Source organism: Canis lupus, chromosome 17 (genome assembly GCF_048164855.1).
Source record: "Canis lupus baileyi chromosome 17, mCanLup2.hap1, whole genome shotgun sequence".
Lineage (NCBI taxonomy): Eukaryota > Metazoa > Chordata > Mammalia > Carnivora > Canidae > Canis > Canis lupus.
Window position 1 is genome coordinate 51,553,911 of NC_132854.1, and position 21,257 is coordinate 51,575,167.

General features: G+C 43.9%; 1 long non-coding RNA gene across 3 annotated transcripts in view; it reads right to left on the bottom strand.

Annotated features, from left to right (window-relative positions):
• LOC140608089 (uncharacterized) overlaps window positions 1-17,090 on the bottom strand; it is a 36,698-nt gene extending 19,608 nt beyond the window's left edge. The window contains exons 1-3 of one of the 3 annotated variants that reach the window (XR_012010071.1): window positions 16,860-17,090; window positions 16,338-16,435; window positions 3,803-3,955 (exon numbers count right to left, since the gene is read on the bottom strand). This is a non-coding gene — a long non-coding RNA (uncharacterized lncRNA). Of the gene's footprint in view, window positions 1-3,802; window positions 3,956-4,438; window positions 4,853-16,337; window positions 16,436-16,859 lie in introns of those variants that run through there. The other 2 variants (XR_012010072.1, XR_012010073.1) reach the window with 2 other exon arrangements.
• Window positions 17,091-21,257: the final 4,167 nt, after the last annotated feature.

A 21,257-nucleotide genomic window follows, 5' to 3' on the forward strand; every position in this document is an offset into this window, starting at 1 on the left:
GACCAAGAAGAGTCCGATCCAATGGTTCATCCCATGAATAACAACAATGACTATGAAAACAATGGAATTGCTCTGTGAGTTGACTCCTTCTTTGTGGTATATCTAAGGTCAACATGTCCTTGAACCTTCTGAGACCACTTCCAATCTGTCCCAAATGAAGAGCCATAAAACCAGGCTAGCAAACTTGCACCCTGTGTGATCCTGTGTTAGGAGGACCTATTGAGGTCTCGCTGTCTTACTATCTTAGGATCAGGGGTAGATCACAAATTTTTCAGTATTAAATTAGGACGAAGACCTTGGAAAAACACGAGTCAATAACCCTTCAAGAGAAGCATTAATCCATTTCAAGTCAATCTATGAAATAACACCAGAGTCAATCCTTCCTGTCCTGGAGCTAGAAGACTGATCATCTGAATGCTGACCACTGTAGCGCCAGGGCCTGCCCTTTACCAGAGATGGGCTGACCAGGCACAGGCTCTGGCTAAATCACTAGTAAAAGGAGGGAAAATGCATTAAAGGCTCTCTCGTGCTCCTCTGAAAAAACGCATGAATCCACATCATAAAGCTGCCACGCCATCAGGAAAGATTTACTATTTATTCAGGAGACACAGAGGCCCAGAATAACAGGGGTCCAAGGTTAAATAGCACAAGCAAGGAGCTGTGTGAGCCACTGTGGCCACTCCCCGCCTCTGCGTCTTTACTCCTATAAGCCCGGGAGGCAGAGAATGGCTTTTCAAATCTCGAAAATGGTTTAAGAGAAAAAAAAACCAAAAGCATTTTTGTAAGCCTTCATGCTCAATAAAGACTGTGCAGACATAAAATCCCTCATTTAAATGGCTGCAGTTTTAATATAAAATGTATTATACAGGAAAAAGATTTTATTACCACTAAATGCTTGCTGCAATTCAACGACAGAGGAAACTGACCTTGATTCTGAATCTCCTGCCTTTTCCCCCCTTTATTCTCCTTACTGTTACTTACTGAACAGACTTCCATTATTGCCCTTCCTTTCTGGAGAAATAACAATTTTCTCTAGAAGGCAAGTAAATGCACATCGTTTTCTCAAGACAATCCAACAGCCTGTTTTGCAAAGAAATGCTAATAGAAGGATAGAGTAGAGACTTTGGAGACCCAAGAAACTCAATCTTGGAAAATAATCATGGAGACTGGCTTTCCCTGGTCATGCAGACTCAATTTGAGGGGAAAAGAGGAAATTCGAGAGGCAAGTAGAAAGGCAAAAAGAAGGTAAGGAATGAAAAAATAGCCTTTTTGGAAGTTATAAATAGGAAATCCCTAGGCATTAAAAAGAGAAGCCCCAAATCATCTCCCTCTTGGTGAAAAGAGTCACTAATAGATGTAACCAAAACATTAACTCTGACATCACTGAAGGGATGCTTCACTATATCGGTAAAGGTGCCAGAAGGTAGCAAATGACACACTCAGGTTGAGCAATCCACCTGTCCTAACCTCGGTCTAGGGTTAATTGACAAAAGCGTGGGCGGTGTTGAAGAAAGCACAGAGGATAGTGCAGGGGTTATCACCACCCCCCTAAGCTTGAACCGGCAAGGGAGGGGGCAGTTAGTCAAACCCATGAAGGGGAGCTCCATGGAGAGGGCCCCTGAGGCAGTAGCGTTGGCCTTCAGGAGAGAGCCCAACAGAGAGAAAAATGAGGAAATCAATGCCTCAATCTCATTGTTCATCCACCTGTTGTCCAGCACCTTGTCTGTGTCTCGCCTTGGCCAAAGCCACTGTGAGCCAAAGAACAAGGCCACCGCAGAAGGAGCCAAGATAGGTCCATCGGCCAGGTTGCAGGGAATATGCAGAAGGAGGAAGAGTGGGTCTCGAGGAACTCCTGGAAGACATCAGCATGTAACGGCCAAGAGTTTGAACAAACAACCAAGAAGATAGTAAAAACTGGCTCAAATCAGAATGTCATAGCAAGAATGGCAAATTCACGTAAAACTCGGATGTCGGACAGATCTAGATTCAAAACTGTCAGCAGCCACGTGACATCAAGAATCTTACACCCCGAGCCTCAGTTTCTTGCCCTGTAAAATGGGGATAATGTTGTCCCCCTACATGACGAATTGTAATAAGACCGAGGCAAGTGTTTAAAGAATATCAGTGACTACAGGTTCCTCTACCCTCCCCGCTCACCCTCATCTCCTGTCTCCAGACACTGCTCCTTGAACCTGTGTCACAACAAACGAAGAGGAAGTCTGAGTCACATGTCACTATGGGTGAAGAGGCGGGTTCCCCGCGCCCACTGAAGGGAACCGAGGACATTCGCCCTGTTCTTGGTGTCTCTGCAGCCAGAGAATGAGCCTGAGGTAGCTGAACCCAAAGCTTTGGAATATCCTCCCCTGCATCACACACTCTCAGAGCTCTCCAGGGGCCTCCCCCCGTGTTCCAGTGGGAGGTGCTGCAATGTCTATCACGTGGTCAGACTACCCTGGCCAGCAGATCTTCTTCATCCTTCTGGACCTTATTTTCCTTTGATTCACCTTGAATCAGAAAAATAACAGAACACTGCAAGCAAGCAGGACCCAGGTTATGCACAAACCCCTCAGAAGAACCTAATGTTAGGCTCTTTTCTTCTTCTTCTTCTTCTTTTTTTTTTTTTTTTTTTTTTTTAGAACAATGCCTGTCTGCTACCTTTTGTCTCTGCATCTCATACCTCAGGGCCATCCCTCAGCACAAAGATCGCTAGCACTCCTGTTTTCGTAAGACATGAGGAAAGAAACTTTACAGCTCTTCTGCACTAAAATGTAATAACTTTCTCCACACGGCTGCACAAAGGATTTCTCTGGGAACAAGGGACCAAGTTTCACAGTTGCATAAATATCAACTAAAGTAGAAATCCATCTTTGAGTCTGCGGGCACAGTCAACACTCCCATTTTTCAAGAGTCTCAAGGTCATTCTTCACTATGTGTTCTTTTGGCTCGGCTTTAAAGTTAAGCTAGTTTAATAATTCATGACATCATACCCATTAAAATATGAGTATTTTCTACCAAAGGAAACAGCCTTTCTTCCCCCTCTCCCCCCGCCCCCAACAGCCCCTTTCACAGTGGAAGAGGCCCAGACGAGTCCCTGCATAGGAAAGCAGTGACGCCCGCAACAGCAACTGATGAAGTTTCAGAGGGAGGCTTGCAATTTCGTCTGCCGCTGCACACAGCCAGTTTTATCATGAAAAGCCAGTGCCATATGCCAGAGGAGACAGGTTAAGCCTCTTAAATGTTCCTGACAACAATGAGCTTTCATTTGTGAAAAGTAAACATCTGCCTCATGGGGAAATAATCCACAAAACAATGGAGATGCTTATTTGTTTGTTTGATTGATTGTGACTGCAGTAGGGCCTGGGGGGTTCCAGACGCCCACCACAGGTCCAAATACAACTAATATCTTAGACATTTTAAAAAATAATTTGCAATCTTCTCCTAAAGATGCCAAAGGGGAGCCCTGGACGCTCTAGACTCTTAACAGGGAGGAGTGGGTGATCTCCAAGACTCGGAAAGAGAAGATGAGAAGTGATTCGTGGGCTCTGCCCCCACTAGCTATGAATCTTGAGCCACGCATTTAACATCTCTGGGCTGTATTTTCCACATCTGTAAATGAGGGTCAAAATGAAATCTCCTCTCTCAAGTCAAAGGGTTATTTCGAGACACCAGTGATTTGTGACTTTCTAAAGTACTTTGTAAACTGTACAGCAAAACAAATGTTAAGGTGGTGGTTGGTATTAAACAGACAAATGGGACATTTGCCTCCACACTTTTAAAAGTCAATAAGCAGAAGATTTATTACCTCCATGGCAAAAGAAGTTTCCCCTTACTTGCAGATCTTCCCTGGAAGTGGTTGCAGCCCCCAGCTTATGTTCATAAGGTCGACTGTGCTGGTGAGAATGATCACTTGACTGTCACCTGGAAAAAGTTGGGCCCATCGTTCTCACTGGTGTACCTAGAAAGAAGGAAAGATGACCATTATCATCAACCAGTATGGTTAGCTAATATCCTTCTAGACTTTTTTTTTTTTGGCACTTAAAAAATACATAGCCTTGTCTTAAAATGAAAAAAATGGAGATTCAGAGAAAATCCAGGTTATGGATAGGGCACAAGGACAGTATTAAAACCCAGACCCCAGGAGAGAGGAAAAGAGTGATGTCTGTCCCCTGTTGCCTTGTGTCCTTTGTGTGCCCAGACAGACATCTCACATGGCACTTGTGACTCTATCACTCTGTGTGCATGTCTTTCTTTCATTCACTGCCAGGCTGCGGATCCTTAAGGAAGGACCCGGGTCTTGATCACCTTTGAATTCCAACCACTCCTTACCATAAAACTTGGCACACGGTAGCACCTAAAAGGATTTGTTGAATGAGTGAGAAAAGGAAGTGGAAAGTAGGAAAAGAAAATGAGTGGGTTTGTTTTTCCTTTTTTCTTTTACCTTAACTTGTAGAAAAGTCTCTCTACTTCTCCCGAAACTCCTAAGGCTATGGGAACAGTCCCCTCTCTTGAGCTCAATTACAGAGGCCACAGTTAGTTGGAAGGAAGCAGGTGAGAGCAAGCAAGATTCAGGGAGGCTCCAGGCATGTACAGCTGGCCAGGGAGGCGGTGCAGGGAAAGGGGGAGTACAGAAAAATGCCTCCAGAAATTATTCCAGAAACCACTCAGGGAGATGTGTGCCAGAGTCTGACCATACCTGTCCATTATAGTCTAGGCCCGAACCACACAGAGCTTTATGAGCTAACATGAGCTGCCAGCATTGAATCCAGAGTTGGATAAGTGAGTGGCCTATATGCCACAGCCTCTGCTCAGCATGTGCCATATGACCCACATCTTCAAGCAGTTAATCAAATATACCTTGCACTTGATGACACTTCCAAAGGAACAGAATGAGTTAGCTGGAACAAATCATTTTTAAAATCATTTTTGCATAAGAGCCTGTTTTAGACATTAACAAACTGCCACTGCCTCATCCCCATTTCCCCTACCTCAAAAATGGGCAGTCTCCCCATCTTCACCCTGGGACACTCCACCTCCCAGCTTTATAACCCACTCTGTTTTGTTTTGTTTTGTTTATTTTTAATTTGAAGATGTCAAATAGATACAAAAGTAGAAAAAATGCACATAAGACACTCCCATGGACTCATAACCCAACTTCAACAATTGTCATCTATGGTCACTCTCATCTCACCTCTACCCCCACCCTTTCCCCATCTTCATCCCTGTGTTTGATTATTTTGAATCAATCCCAGACGTGATATCATTTCATCCATAAATATTTCAGTATTTACATCCAGAGATAAGAACTCCTTTTTAAAGCATTTCTGGCACCATTTTAAACCCTCGTCTTCATTCCTCATAACCAATTTATCACTAACTCAACAGTAGTTCTTTCTCCAGCATGGTATTTCCCTTTTCTTTGTTTTATTTCCTCAAATCACATCCTGACCTTAGTTCTCAGTTTAAAGATGCCTCCTATTCAGTGCTTTGACTCTTAAATTCTCCCCTCTACAAGCCACCTTTATCACTGCCCATCAACACCCTCTTATTATCCCTTGTTCAAGAACCCACAGTGGGTATTGCTGTCTCCTATAACTAATACTACACTAGTCTTCCTACCAAAACAACTTAAAAGCCAACATATGATGGAACTGTTTTCACAAATCACATACCAAATCATGAAGCAGAAGGAAAATTCACAAGTTGAGCCTCCAGCTCTTACCCAGGTAGCCATTTCCCAGCTGGGTGACAGTAAGTTGGAGACCAAGCTGAGCACGGAAGTCCTGGGAAGCTCAGTAGGCAGAGCTCAGAGTGTGGGGCAACTAGAGTGGATTCTGTGAGGTGGAACACAAACGTTGAAGCTCTATGCAGAGGGAAGAATCTGACGTGGGGATCTCTGCAAGTGCTTAGCCAAGGACTGAACTATACATGTATAGGGAGAGTTTAGACAAAGTGTACCAGAATCTGTCTATTCTGGGGTTGAGATCAGAACAGAAATACTTGAGGTTAAGCAATGTTGGGGGATGTTGTCAGCAAGAATGGAGAGAACTTGATAACACCTGTTTCCCAGGCACCCAGCTGGGACACCAGAAATACTACTCCTCAGGAGTAAGAATCATGCTCCACAGTAAAGTTTACAATAGACCTGCCCTTCCCAAGTCTAAAACCAAGCCTTGATAAGATTGCCGGAAGGAAATGTTAGAGATTGAGTCGCACAAATTAAAGTTATGCTTTGAAAAAAACATTGGAATTTTCAGATACTCCCTAAGAAAACATAAAACCAAGGCTTACACAAGGTGATCTACCATTAATCCCACTACCAATGAAAACAACAAGTGACATAGAAATATCACAAAATTCAATCTCCACGCTGATTCTTCCACAACATCCAGTATACAATCAAAATTACTAGACATGCTCACACACATACACACAATTAAAATGTAATGCATACTCCAAAAAAAAGGGGGGCAGGTGGTAGAAACAAACCCAGGGGTGTTCCATATATGCAATTTATGCGACAACAAAGCTATCATAAATATAGTTAAGGAATTAAAGGATGATATGCCAGATTTTTAAAAGAAAACATGGTGGTATATATATGCAATGGAATATTACTCAGCCATTAGAAATGACGAATACCCACCATTTGCTTCGACGTGGATGGAACTGGAGGGTATTATGCTTGGTGAAGTAAATCAATCGGAGAAGGACAAATATTATATGGTTTCATTCATTCGGGGAATATAAAAGATGGTGAAAGGAATTGGAGGGGAAGGGAGAGAAAATGAATGGGAAATATCAGAGAGGGAGACAGAACATGAGAGACTCCTAACTCTGGGAAATGAACAAGGAGCAGTGAAAGGGGAGGTGGGCTGGGGGAATGGGGTGACTGGGTGACTGGCACTGAAGGGGGCACTAGACAGGATGAGCACTGGGTGTTATACTATATGTTGGCATATCGAACTCCAATAAAAAAAACATACAAAAAGAAAACATGGTATATATGCAATGGAATACTACTCAGCCATCAAAAAGAATGAAACCTTGCCATTTGCAACAATGTGAATGGAGCTAGAGTGTATTATGCCAAGCAAAATAGGTCAGTCAGAAAAGGCAAATACTGGGATGCCTGGGTGGCTCAATCAGTTAGGTGTCTGCCTTCAGTTCAGTCTTGATCCCAGGGTTTGGAATCGAGCCCCACATCCCACTCCCTCTGCCTGCCACTCCCCCTGCTTGTGCTCTCTCTCTCTCTCTCTCTCTCTTTCTCTGTCAAATAAATAAAATAAAATATTTTTAAAAGAAAGAAAAGGAAAATACCATGATTTTACTCATATGTGGAATTTAAGAAGCAAAACAGGTGAACATAGAGGAAGGGGAAAAAAAGAAAGAGAGGGAGGCAAACCATAATAGACTCAACTATAGAGAACAAACTGAGGGTTTATGGAGAGGAGGTGGGTGGAGGATGAGCCAAGTAGGTGATGGGTATTAAAGAGGGCACTTGTATTTTTTTTTGGCACTTGTTGTATTAAGCACTGAGTGTTGTATGTAAGTGGCAAATCACTAAATTCTACTTCTAAAACCAAAAGAAAAAATTAGATTTAAAAAAGAAAAGAAAACATGATTTTAATTAATGAAAAGATATATAATTTCATCAGAGGAAATGAAAACCATTTAAAAATGAAAAGTACAATAGCTGAAATGAAAAATTCACTGCACAGTCTTTGAGGGAATTGAACGTGGTAAGAGAAAACTTGATGGACTTGATAAATCAATAGAAATCACACAATCTGAAAAAAGAGAGTAAAAAATGATGGAATACAAATGAACCATGCCTCAAAGATGTAAGAGCACTATTAAGTAGTCTAACATGTATAACTAGAGTTTCTTAAGGAGAAGAAGGTGATAATGGGACAGCAAAATTATTTGAGGAAATGTCAGGAGCTGGGAGCTATCAAGTATCCAAGTAGCAGATTAAAGCAACAAGGCAAAAATGAAAGAGTTAAGCCTTTAATTACTTATTTTGATGATAAAAGCAAAAGGCTAAAACTGGAGACAACACTGACTCTCCTTCGTTTTATTTCCTCATGAAATGGCACACCAGTCATGGGTCAGATGAATCAGAGCAGGCATGGGGATTGTCTCACTGTTGAGAGAGCCCCTAACAAAAGACTCCAGCAGTTTCATGGACCATAGGGTCAGATGGAGGAGAGGATTATAAGTGGAAAAGTAGTAGGCACTGAGTTGGTGGGGGGTGGTGATGGGGAGTGTCTTCAGATTTTCTCCCTCTTTCCTTCTATAAGGAGACCTCAGCAGAGGCACCTAAAAGAGACCTCTGCCAAGGTCTCAGATAAAGAGATCTAGGAATAAAGGTTCTGAGGCTCAGAATGCAAACATGGGAAGAGCCTGACCCACCCAAGTCCTTGACTGCAATTCCCTCCAGACACTGCAATGCACTAACTGTGCACCAAGCTTGGTGTGAAGAGGGCAGCTTCCCACAGTGATATCTGCCAAGGAAACCTTTGCAATTACTTATGGCCAGGCCTGAAAAATCCCACATAGGTTTTTAACCAGAAGCTGGACTCCTCAGAACGAATAGTTGAGAATTTCATACATTTGATGTAGAATTTCAGCTTATAGAACCAAGAATCTGAGTGAACCACAAGCAGGATAAATACAAATAATGTCCCACCTAAGTACTTCATAATCAAACTACTGAAAACCAATGGTGAAGAGAAAATTTTGAAAACATCCAGAGAATCAAAGACCTTATAAACAGGGTAACCATACAAAATTATGGCTGCATTATTATTAGAGAAAAAGAATAAGGAAGAGGAGAGGAAGAAAAAGAAGAATGGAGACCAGAAGACAATGCAATCTCATCTCTAAAATATTGCAACCAAAAAAACCTATCAACTCCAAATTTTGTACCCAGCAAGACTATCCCTCAAAAACCAGTACAAAGGCACCTGGGTGACTCAGTCAGTTAAGCTTCCAACTCTTGGTTTTGGCTCAGATCATAATCTCAGGGTTGTGGGATCAAGCTCTGCATCAAGCTCTTCACTCAATGGGAAGTTTGCTTGAGAGTCTCTCATTCTGTCTCCCTCTGCTCCATGTCCCCTGCTCACACTCTCACTGTCTCTCTTTCTAAAATAAATAAATAAATCTTTAAAACAAAACAAAACAGAGTGCAGAGAGACATGTTCAGACAAAAGAACACTGAGAAAATTTGTAACAGCAGACTTACACTAACAGAAATGCCAGACGATCTTCCCTAGGCCTAGGAAATGAACCAGATAGAAGCTTGGGTCTACAAGAAAGAATGAAGAGCACCAGAATTGGCAAATACGTGGGTAAGCATGAAACACTCCTTTATTTTCTTCTCATAATTTCCTGAACAGAAAATTATTGAAAGCATAGCAGTGCTGTAAGGTGGGATTTATAGTTTATGTACAAGTAAAAGAGGTGACAAAATAGAACAAAGGTTGGGAGAGAGGCAAATGGGATAATACTGTTATAAGATTATTTAATTTAATAAGATTGTTAAATTAAAATATAAAGATTATTAAAGCACGAATCGTCAGATTTGAAACAGGAAATGAGGCCTAAAAAGTGGGAAGTGTGTAGGAGTGGGAAATGGGAAACAGTAAAATGCTGATTCCAACATCTGTAACCAGAGGGCCACCTACTAAACACTGAAGGTGTGACCTCTCTTGAGGATGTTTGGATTTTACTAATGATTCCTAAGAAGACTTGAGACCCAAAAAGACTATCTCATGATTAAATGACAGGCTATGGAATTTGAATTTCGGACTAGAAATCTCTACCACCACCTCCTCAATCACACCTACAGGTGACAGCTTGCTCGGCTGGTGTCCAAGCCTAATTCCAACTTTTAACTTACTATAACCTTCAATTTACCAGACACTCCTTTCATCATACCATCTGAAATAAGTAAGAATCTAGTTTTAAAAAAATATTCTACTGTATATTATCATGTGTTCTTTCTTTTTTTTAAGATTTTATTTATTTATTTGAAAGAGAGAGAACATAAGTGTCAGGGAGGGGACAGACAGGAAGAGGGATAAGCAGAGTACCTGCTGAGAGGGGAGCCCAATGTGGGGCTCGATCCCAGTACCCTGAGATATGACCTGAGCCGAAGTCCTGAAACATCACATGACATGAGCCACCCAGGCGCCCCTATCATCATGTATCCTACTAGATATTATTTAAAGCTTGAATTATGTTTTATTCTAATGTGTTAAAACTATGCATATGACACAGTTTGTTCTCTTTTCATCTATTCTATATTATTGTGTCGACTGTTGCAAATCACAGCGTTTCCTACCACAGGCCTGGGAAAGCAGGCCTGTAACAGAGAACGAGCAGTGAATGCGGCAGTCCCAAGAGGCAGCAGTAAGAGGGGACACAGAGAATCTTGATTCTCAGAAATGAAGTGTAGCCTGAAGGGAATACCGACCGTTATCATGATTAATAAACATTCACTCAAAACTTGAAGCAAAAAATAAAAGAATGTGCTTATCAAACACATAGAAGCAAAGAGAAGAATGGTGGTTTCCAGGGCCCAGAGGGAGGAGGCTATGAGGACATGAGGATCAAAGGGCACAAAGTTTCAGTCACCCAAGATGAATAGATTCTGGAGACTTACTGTACAACTGAGGCCCTAGGGCAACAATACTGTATTGTACTGAAAAGTTTGCTAAAGGAAAAAATCTTAATATCCCATGCTCTTACTGCTAAAGGAAAACAACAAAACAACAGCAAACCAAAGGGGGTGCCAGGAAATCTTTGCCAGTGACAGATGATTATCATTATAGACTGTAGTGATGGTTTCATGGGTGTAAACTTATCTCCAAATAAATACATCAAGTTGTATACATTAAATATGCCGCTTTTTACATGTCAATCATACCCCAATAAAGAGATTTTTTTTTAAAAAAGAAGTAATGGTAGGAACAAAAGACAAGGAGAATTGGAGGGAAGGGAGGGAGGGAGGGAGGGAGGGAGGGAGGGAGGGAGGAATTGCCATGGCCATCCATGGCCAATGCATCAGATTTGCTCCTCTGTCCACCTGCTTCCTTTTCTCCCCATCAACTTCACGCACCTATTCTCATTCCCTTTCTCCCTCGGTTCTTTCCCTATTTCACTAGTTTCTCTGTCTTGCCATTCTCCTGGGTCCCCAAATTTATTCTCTGAGCTCTATATAAACCTTAACTCCATCCTCCTTCAGGACCAGGCATTTCTCAGAGCATATCAGGCTCATGTTTAAGACGTGACTTCCTCTATAGAGACCATCCCACCCCACACATATAAATCTGCCATTGTGAATTAAAGATCCCCATTTTAATCCTGCCATTTTATTCTCTGTTCCTGACTGATTTATAATTTGGGGCTGGTGGATTCTAATAATGGTACACCCTGTGTTTGTTATTCTGGTGGACTAGAAAGCTACAAACATTTTTTTTATTTACTTACTTACTTATTTACTTATTTATTACTATTTTATCAGTATCCCACTCCACTTTGCTAGCTCTTGAATTCCCCCAGATGTCAGGACACCAATTAAAATCATTTCTGTTGGCCTGAACCTATTACCATGTCAGGCCTCAAGCTCAGACCTTGGCAAATCAGCCAGTCAGTAGAGCAAAAAAAGGTTGCTATTCTCACATTTTAAAGCTTCCTTATGTTAATATTTCCTGGCTGGATTTTTAAATTTTTTAAAAATCATTAATTTTTTTTTTTTGCTAGAGAGAATGAGAACAGTGTTGAGACATCTAACAACAGCTTTTCTTCACCCTCCTCAGGTGTCCAGGGAATTGACTGGTCAACTCTGCCTGTATCTGCTCCCTGTCTTCCACCCCCTCCTATCCCTGCCTCTGACTGCTCCTTGTTCCCCACACCAAGAAAGCCTGGGGTGGGGAGTGGGCAGGCAACTACCCTTTCTAATCTATGTTTCTTCTGATTTCTTTTCTGCATGGTGTGTATACACCCACTCCTAACTCATTTTTAGCTTTTGGTCAATAATGCCCTCCAATATTTACAGAGTGCCTTCTATGCATGATCACTGGGCAGCAGCAAATTAGAGCTTATAGTCATATGGGGGCAGACATTAAATGACCAATCATTCAGTTAATGATTTAGAGTTGTGAGAAATGTTAGACAGGCAAGATGCTAGAAGAGAATGGAAGCCATGATGCAACCCTTTTCTAGAATGTCAGTGAAGGCTTCTGTGAAGAAGTGACTTTGAGCTGAGTCAAAATTAGGGAGCAAAGTGGCTATAGGAGGAGGTACAGGGAATCTGAGAGGAGGGCCAACAGGTGGAAAGGAGCATGGCCCTTTGAGGCCCTGAAATGAGGCTCTAGGTGGCTAGGGAGTAGGGAACAAGGGGAGAGGACCACAAGATGCATGCAGTGAAGCAGGCAGGAGCTGGGTTCCATGAGGCTAGAGGGCCATATTAAGGATCTGGGGCTCATCTAGAGTCATGAAATTTCAAACACTCCCAATCATCCATACCATCAATTTCAAAGTCAGTTCTGTCACTGAAGAAAACAAATCCGCAGAAATGGAGACATTTGTCTAGTTCCTAATGCCATTGATGGTTGTAGGGAACTCTAAATCCTCCAGAGCTGCAGCTCTGAAGCTCCGCAGTACTACCCAGAAAGTTCCCAGTTATATTGTATCAAGTGAAACATCATGGTCCACCACAGTCCTGCTAAACAGGTTTAGTCCAGTCCCACCTCAGCCACGGATGAGCCTCTGCCTTCATACCAGCATGCCTCTCCATAATCCCAGACATCTAACGTACAGCATGATGACCACTGTTAATACAGTATTGATACTGGAAATTTGCTTATGGAGGTGGTTTCAGGTGCTCCCACCACACACACACACACACAAATGCTAACTCTATGAGGAGATGGTATGTTCATTAGCTTCACTGTAGTAATCATTTCTCTGGTGTATGCATATCAAATCATCATATTCTACACCTTCAAATATATAATTTTGTTTTTAGAAATTAATTTCATTTTTAAAAAGAGATCTGAGTCCTCCCCCTCCCATTTGCAGGTGCGTCCACGGCTGTTAGTGTTGTCCATTGAAGATGGGCCCATGGAGCGCTGGACAGTCTGGCCATGCAGATGAACGTGGCTCAAAATGGAACACACCCTGGGCAGCAGGCTGACAGCTGACAATGAGTGGTCCCCTCTGGGTTTCAGAGAGACCACCTCAGGCTGCTTGGCTTCTGACTAGCAACCTGCAACAGGCCACCCTGCTCAGGTGGTTTCTCAGTGTCACTTTTCCTTTTCTACTCAGTTCCAAGTCCCCTCTTCTCTCTAGCCCACAGCATCTGTGTCAGATGTGTTCCATTCACTGCCTCAGATCCACTCTCCATCCTACTCCACACAGCTCTGCAACCCATAAGTCTGACCCATGTGAACTACTTCAACAAGCTCCCTTGCTCTGCAGTTGCCAGGTGAAGTCAGCCCATGGGGAGCACCTAAAGAAGAGACAAGAGGGTCTCTTGTGTGGGTTACCATGGACTGACCTCAAACAAAGTTCATGGCTCTTCTAGGTAGACCTCTCCATGGATCTATCCTCACTGGTGCCAGCGACTGCTCCCCCTGCTGCTGTTTCAAGCCTAAGAGTGACATTGTCTCCTGGTATTGCCCTTGGACATAGATAGCAGCATCCCTTCTTGGTCTCCCTACATTCTACCCTCATCTTTGTAATTAGCACCTTTATTAAACTCCCCAAGGCACTGAATTTAAGTGTGCCATCCTCATCCTCATCATCATTATTATTTTTAAATTGTTATTTAATTAAAAATAATTTATTTTGTTAAAAAATGAAAAATAATTTTATTTTTTTGAGAGACAGAGAATGTGTGTGTGTATTTTTGTGTGTCTGTATGCAAGAGGGAGAGGGAAGGAGAATCAGAAGCAGAGTCTGCCCTGAGCACAGAGCCCAACATAGCGCTCCATCCCATGACCACAAGGTCAAGACCTGAGCCAAAACCAAGATTCTGATGCTCAACCAACTGAGTCACCCAGGCACCCCTCTTTTCTGATACATTTTGATTCAGATTTCCTAGTGACTGCCCTGCAAAAGCCTTCAAACAAGCTGAAGTAATTTAGCAAATGTAGAGAAAAGGGAAACACATGGACAATGCTTTGCTCATCCTCTTCCCTGACAGACCTTACCTGATCCAGCCACACTGGTCTCTTTGCTCCCTAAGCACCTCAGGCACAACCCACCAATGGTTCCTACAACACCTGCTCCCTCAGTCTGTAATACTCTTCCCCCAGAAACCCACATGGCTCACTCCCACACCAACTTTAGATGTTTTTTTCAAATGCCACCTTTTTAATTAGACATCCCTGGCCTCCCTACCTAATATTATCCCCATCCCTGCAATCCATCTCCTTCCCTCCTTTATGCAACTTCCTGCCACTTGTCACGTTCTTATACACTCTTTAAGTATTTCTTTTGTTTACTGATCACACACACACCCTCGCATGAATGCTCCATGAAATGCTCCACAAAGCCAGGGACTCTTGTCTGTTTTGCTCATGATATCCTCAATAACCAGACCAGAATTTCACATGCTATTTGTTGAATAAGTGAAATCCCAGTTCCAGAAACAGATATGTGGAAAGGACTCCACACTGGTGACCATTTTGGTCCCAAAACTTTTGATTAGCTTCCAGGTGTCATCACTTCCTGCCAACATCCATCTGCAGCAAGTACTCATGCCTCATCCATGACTTTCTGTGAACAGAGGACATAAGCTCTGCTAGGTGCATGTCCAGTCACATTCAGTCAGGCTACATTCATGGGGAGTTGATGCGTTGCTCTTTCCTCTCTCCATTTCAGAAGCTGAATGATGCACCAGAGCAATAAAGCTTCCCTTCACCTGGGAATATAACCCCATTGATCCTGCAGTAAGATAGACACTTTGAGCAGATATATCCATTCATACTCTATTCATTTTGAAAGCTCCTACTACATGCTCGGCTTTTTGCCAGAAGCTGAGAAAGTAAAGATGAATAAAATATGGTCCTTTCCCTCCGGGTGCTCTGACACACCACACTGGACTTCTATGAGGTGAAAAGATGAAAGGCATTCTCTTCTGTAGTGCAGAATCAACCCACTAGATTTTGCCACCCCTGGACAGCGCATTAAACACATGGAGAGACCTCCCATGCCCAGGAGAGCCAGGCCTTGACTCTGAATCTACAGGCTCTGAGAAATCAGAGTCATGATCCATTCTGATATCTGAGACCCAGAGAGAGAAAGCCCAAACCTACAACTAGGACCGACAACTACTGCAAACTCCTGGAGGCAGGGACATAACCAAAATCATTACTCAGGCCCAGAAGCTATGAATAACTGCAAAGAAATATTTGTTGAGTGAGTGAGTGAGTGAGTGAGTGAATGAAGGAAAAATAGAAGAGCTTAAGGTAATAAGGGATTAAAGTCACAGGTGGGTCCACTTATTTGCATATGGCCCATCCCTCCTAAACTGCATTCCCAGGGCCCATGGATCTTCTGGATGTCCACTAAAACTGGGGTAAAGGTCAGAGCCAAAAAAGGGGTTCAATGTGGGGAGAATAGGCTCAATGGTAAAGATTAGAAACAGAGCAAATCGGTAACTTCTGCTTGGGATTAGTATTTGGGCTCTCAGGTGTCAGCTGAACATTGATTATTCATTAGATAATGCAATTGCACTCAACAAAAGGCACAGCAAGATGGTTCTAAATAGCAGAATTGGCTATTTGTTCCCTTCAGGTTTGTGTGCTCCGGGAGAAACTAAATGCCGTTCCTCAGGAATCATGGCCAGCCACAGCTTTTTAGGATAGCTATCGAATTGGACCAAATACATCATTCTTTTCACATGCTTCCCATTAAATTTCAGTAACTGTCTCTAAGAAGTTAGACTGCAAGAGCCAGAGTCAAGCATGCAGGCTCTAGGGCAGCCAAGGGGTGAGAGGCAGGTCACCAGGAAGCCTCAAGCAGTGAATTAATTCTCTGAATGCTGAGCCCTGGGTTGGGGGAGGCCGGGAGAGTGGGATCGGGTTGTAGGAAGGCACTTAGGGCCCCTCACTGGTCACCTCCCAGCTGATGTTTCTGCTGTTCAGATGGGCTGATGAATACTCTTCTTCTCCTACATCTCAAAGTAGCACCTAGAATGTGGTTATAAAGCAATTTAGTATAGAAATACCATTTTTGCGGGCAAAGCAGATGTGAGTTACTTCTGCCATTTCTCACAAAACTTACAGGGTGTCAAAATCTCCAAACCACTCTTTAAAGCACAGTACCTGTTCTCTGCTCGCATTTCCAAAGTGATGGTTGGCACGGCCTTCATGCAATCGATCCCAGGGAGCTTCTATCAACCCTTTTGCAGAGGCTCTCAGTCCTGAGCATTTCCAGAAAGAACAAGACTTTTCTTTGAATAATCTGCTAGCTGGTCTGACAAAAGCAGGTGCAGATCTGTTTTTTTTTTTTTTTTTTTTTTTTTTTTTTAGGTGCAGATCTTTTTAAATGCCATATGTACTCACGTGCTCTCCCAGCTTCCCTGCCTCCCCTACCCCTGGCCCCGCCCTGCCACAATTTTAAGAAGGGGTTGTTTGGATGGTTTTGTGTGTGTGTGTGTTTTTTACACAAATTTTCCCCAAGACTGCTGCGGTCAAAAGCAAGAGTTACAAGAACAATGAGAGGCGTTAATACCAGTGATTTTAACTTTAAAGTGGATTTTCAACAAAATTCGGTCTGAGCATCTGTCTAATGCATGGAGCCCCGCCGAGGCTGTTCTGGAAGAGGAAAGGGGGAAAGACCTTTACCTCTTAGGATGAGTCAGCCAAAAAAACGGCACCGTTCTGTTCCCTTTCTGCGCTCCTCTGCTCTCAGAATAATCCATGAGAGGGGATTTCTGGGTGGCTCAGCAGTTTAGGGCCTGCCTTTGGCCCAGGGCGTGATCCTGGGGTCCCGAGATTGAGTCCCACGTTGGGCTCCCTGCATGGAGCCTGCTTCTCCCTCTGCCTCTCTCTCTCTGTGTCTCTTGTGAATAAATAAATAAAATCTTAAAAAAAAAAAAAAAAAGGAATAATCGACGAAAGGAACCAGTGGAGTATTTCTTTGTGATCTTGCCGTCACCACCAGTCTGCTCTCACGTTAGATTTTCCCATTTTGTGCCGGAATGGAAATAAAATTGCAAGGCCCTAGCTATCTCTGATACAAGCCTCGAATAGCAACTAGAGGAATGAACAGCTCCCACCTCACTCATTGCTCTTGCAGGTAGAACTCTATTACATGTAAAAGTACCCTTTGAAATTCTGATGAGCCCCAAGCCTTTGAAAGCAGAGAGTTATGCAACAGCCAAAATTCTCTTTCTGTCTGACAGCTCCCCAGCCCTTTGACTCCTGCACCCTCTGGCAGCCTCCGGTCAGCCTCCTGCCTCCACGCCAGATGCCTTGGAGCACCCCAAGGTACAAACCCTCCTGATGGACGTCAGAAACCAGGGGGGCATGGGGGAGGCAAAGGGCAGAACCAACCCTGTTAGGGAAATAGGTATGTAAATTGAGAAAACAGAATGCACCCACATATACAGAACCAGAGGGACACAGCCTCCATTCATTTATTCATCCTCCAAAGATTTATTGAGCACCTGCTACATGCCAGGTGCTCAGCTGGCTGCTGAGGATATGATGGTGAGAAAAACAGAGATAGCCCCTACCCCCTAGGAACTCACAGTCTGCTGGGGACACCAACCAAAGGATCCCACAAACCACAAACAGCAGCTGCTGAGGCCAGCGTGACAAAGCGAGGTCCATGGGGGCCTGTGAGTGTGTGGGGAGGTCTCCGACCAGCGAAGGCTTCCAGGGGGATTTTTGGCCTGAGATCTAGGAAATGAAGACATGAGGAAGGAAACCAGAAAGGCTTTCACGTGGAAGGGGCCTGGCCCTCAATGCAATCCAACCCACATAGACTCTAGGCGTTGATTTAGCTGTTCCACTTGGATGGAATGTCTGAACTGCACAGGGCCAGCCGGGTCTCGTCTTTCATTTCATATTTTCTGAGGAAAATATGTGCTAGCTCTTTATGAATGTCATCACATCCATTTCTGACAGCATCCCTGGCACGTCAGGGGTATTACAATCTGCCAACCTAAGTTGGAGTTGCCAACCTAAGTGGAGGATTGGCTTTGGCTTATGGTTGGGAGTTGGCAAATCTCTGGCCTCAATTGCATGTGTGTGTGTGGTGGCAGGAGTGAGAGCAGCCATCTTGGGCCATGAGGTGAAAGTATCTACTGAGGATGGCAGAGGAATAAGCTAGAAGGAGCCTGAGTCCCCCTTATCACAGAGTCACCCTGTGAACTAGAGAACTGAGGTGCAGAGAGGCTGAGCAACATTCCCAAAGCCAAGCAGAAAGTGACAGGCTGTGCCAGGGTCGAACCAGGCTCGGTGTGATTCTGAAGTCTGCACGCCTCGTCGCACACCGCACCGTCTCAGATCAGGGATTGCTATGTCTGCTTCCCAGTGCGGTGACTAGACGCTCTGAAGGCTGAGATTTTCTTCTTTAGGCCTACTCAAAACCGCTCTTGTTTGAAAGTAGCTCATTCCTCCCCTCTTCCGTAAAACACAGGCAACGACTTGCCCAAAACTGGCTCATTAAACACCACACACACACACACACACACACACAACCTTTAAGTGCTTGAAGACAAAGCAGAGACACATCCCCACTCTGCTCTCTCCTCTAGAGAAACAACCCCATGCCTTCCATAAAGCAGTAGTCTGCACCCAGAAGCAACTGCAGCATTGTTGGAGCAGAAGAGTGGACCAGGCTCCTAGCAAGGGCTCAACATTCCAGAAGCTGTGGGGAAGGGAACATTCTTGGAGTCAGAGCCAAGTGCCAAGTCCCAGGGGTTTGCCATTGCTCTTTAGGTTTCTAGCACCCTGTTGTTCTTTCCATTTGTATGAGATTCCCAGATCCTACAAACGGGCCTTTTGGATATCCCCAAAAGATTGGGCAAAGTCAGTCCCTCAGACACCAGAAAGGATTACTAAAGGGCGCCACAGGCTTTTCTTAGAGTAGTCATCCAGGGCAGTTTCCAAATGACAGACAAAATAAGAAATAAAAAATAATGTAAAAAAAAAACTAAAACTCAGTGCACTTGCATTTGCACCTCGTACATCTCATTAGCGTGTGTCACAGCTGGGTTGCAATGTGTGGCACTGGCAGAGATGGCCTGCCCCCTGGAAGGGTGCATCTCGCCAACCCCAGGGCCTGCTGGTTATACAGACCACAAGTCAGTTCCATCAGCTCTCTCCACATGCCCCTCACCGCCTTGCGGAGCACACCAAAGATCCATCACGGAGTTTTATTCGTGACCTCGGGTAATCAAAATAGGTGGAAAAAATCCCAGAGGTACACAGGGTACAGGACACACTCTTAGAAAAATGCATACCTCATTCCTAGCTAGAGCTAGGCTTCCATAGTCTCCTACTCTGGTGACTTGGGCTTAACCACACATGAACGGTGTATTAGTCAGGATTAGGCTCATTTGCAACCGACAGTAGCTTAAGCAAGACAGAACTTTATTTCTCTCCCATAAATGAAATCCAGAGGGCTCACGGGGTGGCTCTGTGAAAACTGGGGACTCAGGCTCCTCCTAGCTTATCTTCCTGCTATATCCTTAGTACATAACTCCCACCTCACAGTTCACCTGAGCCACCGTATGCACATCCGAGACCCGGGAGGGGCAAACTACCACCCATAAGCCAAATCCGCTCCTCCACCTGTTTTGCCAAGTAGGCCTTATGGGAATACAGCCATCCTCATTTGTTTATGTATAGTCTACTGCTGCTTTCAAAGTTCAACAGCAGGACTGGGTGGTTGGACAGAGATCATATGGCTCACGGAGCTCAAAATACTATCTGGGGCTTTATAGAAGCAGTTTGTGAACTCTTCTTCTAGACCGAAAAAAGAAAGAAGGACAAATAAGGTCATAGCAATCCAAGCCATTTCCCCAAAATCACACAGGACATTTCTGTTTATAAGCTATTGCAGAATTTAGTCTTAAAGCTCCATCCAGCTACTAGGAAGGTTGGGGGCCTCTCCTGACCAGGGCAGAGCTGGCCCCTGCAAGGGCTTCTTGCCTCCTCTGCTTCGAGCCACTGCTGGTTTCTGCTCGACTTTACAGACAGGCTCCCCTGTGAGGCTGACCACCCAGGCCCACGTTACCACATCAGGCACATGGGAGGAATGATTAAAGACAGAGATGAGTTGAGAGACAGAGACAGAGTGGGAGAGAGTCAGAGATCCAAGTAAGAGGCCTAGAAAAAGCTTGAAGGCAGGTATAAAACTTTGCTTACAAAAGCAGGTGTGAAAAAAACTATTTTTGTTAAATTCAACTTCTTTAAATTCTGCACTAAATTCAACTCTAAAACACTATCCTGCTGAACTGGTCAGAAACTCATTGTAGTCAGCACTGGGGCTCCTCTCCCCAGATTTGAGCAAAGGTCCCAGGGGCTTCTGCAGTGATACCTCCCAATAGTGAGTCACAGTGAGTATACTGGGACACCACAGGGTCCCTTCAGGTGAGCTGAGAGACCCAGAGAGGCAGACTCCCTAGACATGCTACTCCCTCTGAGGCCTGGCCCCCTCCCCAGGGCAGAGCCACCTGCTACTCCAACCACACCCTCATTTGCACCCCCAGAAGCATGTCCCTTCTCTGCTTCCCCTCTGGCTCATGGAGCAGCTTTTATTTTCTGCCAGGTTAAGAATAAAAAATAAAAATAAATAAACTCATAATCAAGGAAATAGCAAGAGTCTGACTAGCTGTTGGAATGGGAAGTGTACGAAAAACAGTAAAACTAAAAAAAAAAAGAAAAAAAAGAGTTAGCACTTAATACTTCATAGACAGATAAATGTGACCAAGTTTAACATCTGTGTTAATATTACCAGGTTTAACATCCGTGCATCTCCTCTACCCTGTAGCCCATTTACAAGTCTCTGTGGATCCTTTAGGCCTTAACCTCAGGCTGGGTTTCCTCCTGTTGGGGGCCCGTGGAGGGGAGCATGAGGGAGTGAAATATTTGGGAAAGAGCTGGACATCTTGAGCGCCCCGGAGGCAAGTCTGCAAATAGCCTGAAATCGGCTCTGATAATAACCACACCTAAATTTAAGCCTATTCTGAAACAATCATTTCTGTTAAGATCCTTGTCAATAGAAATTGA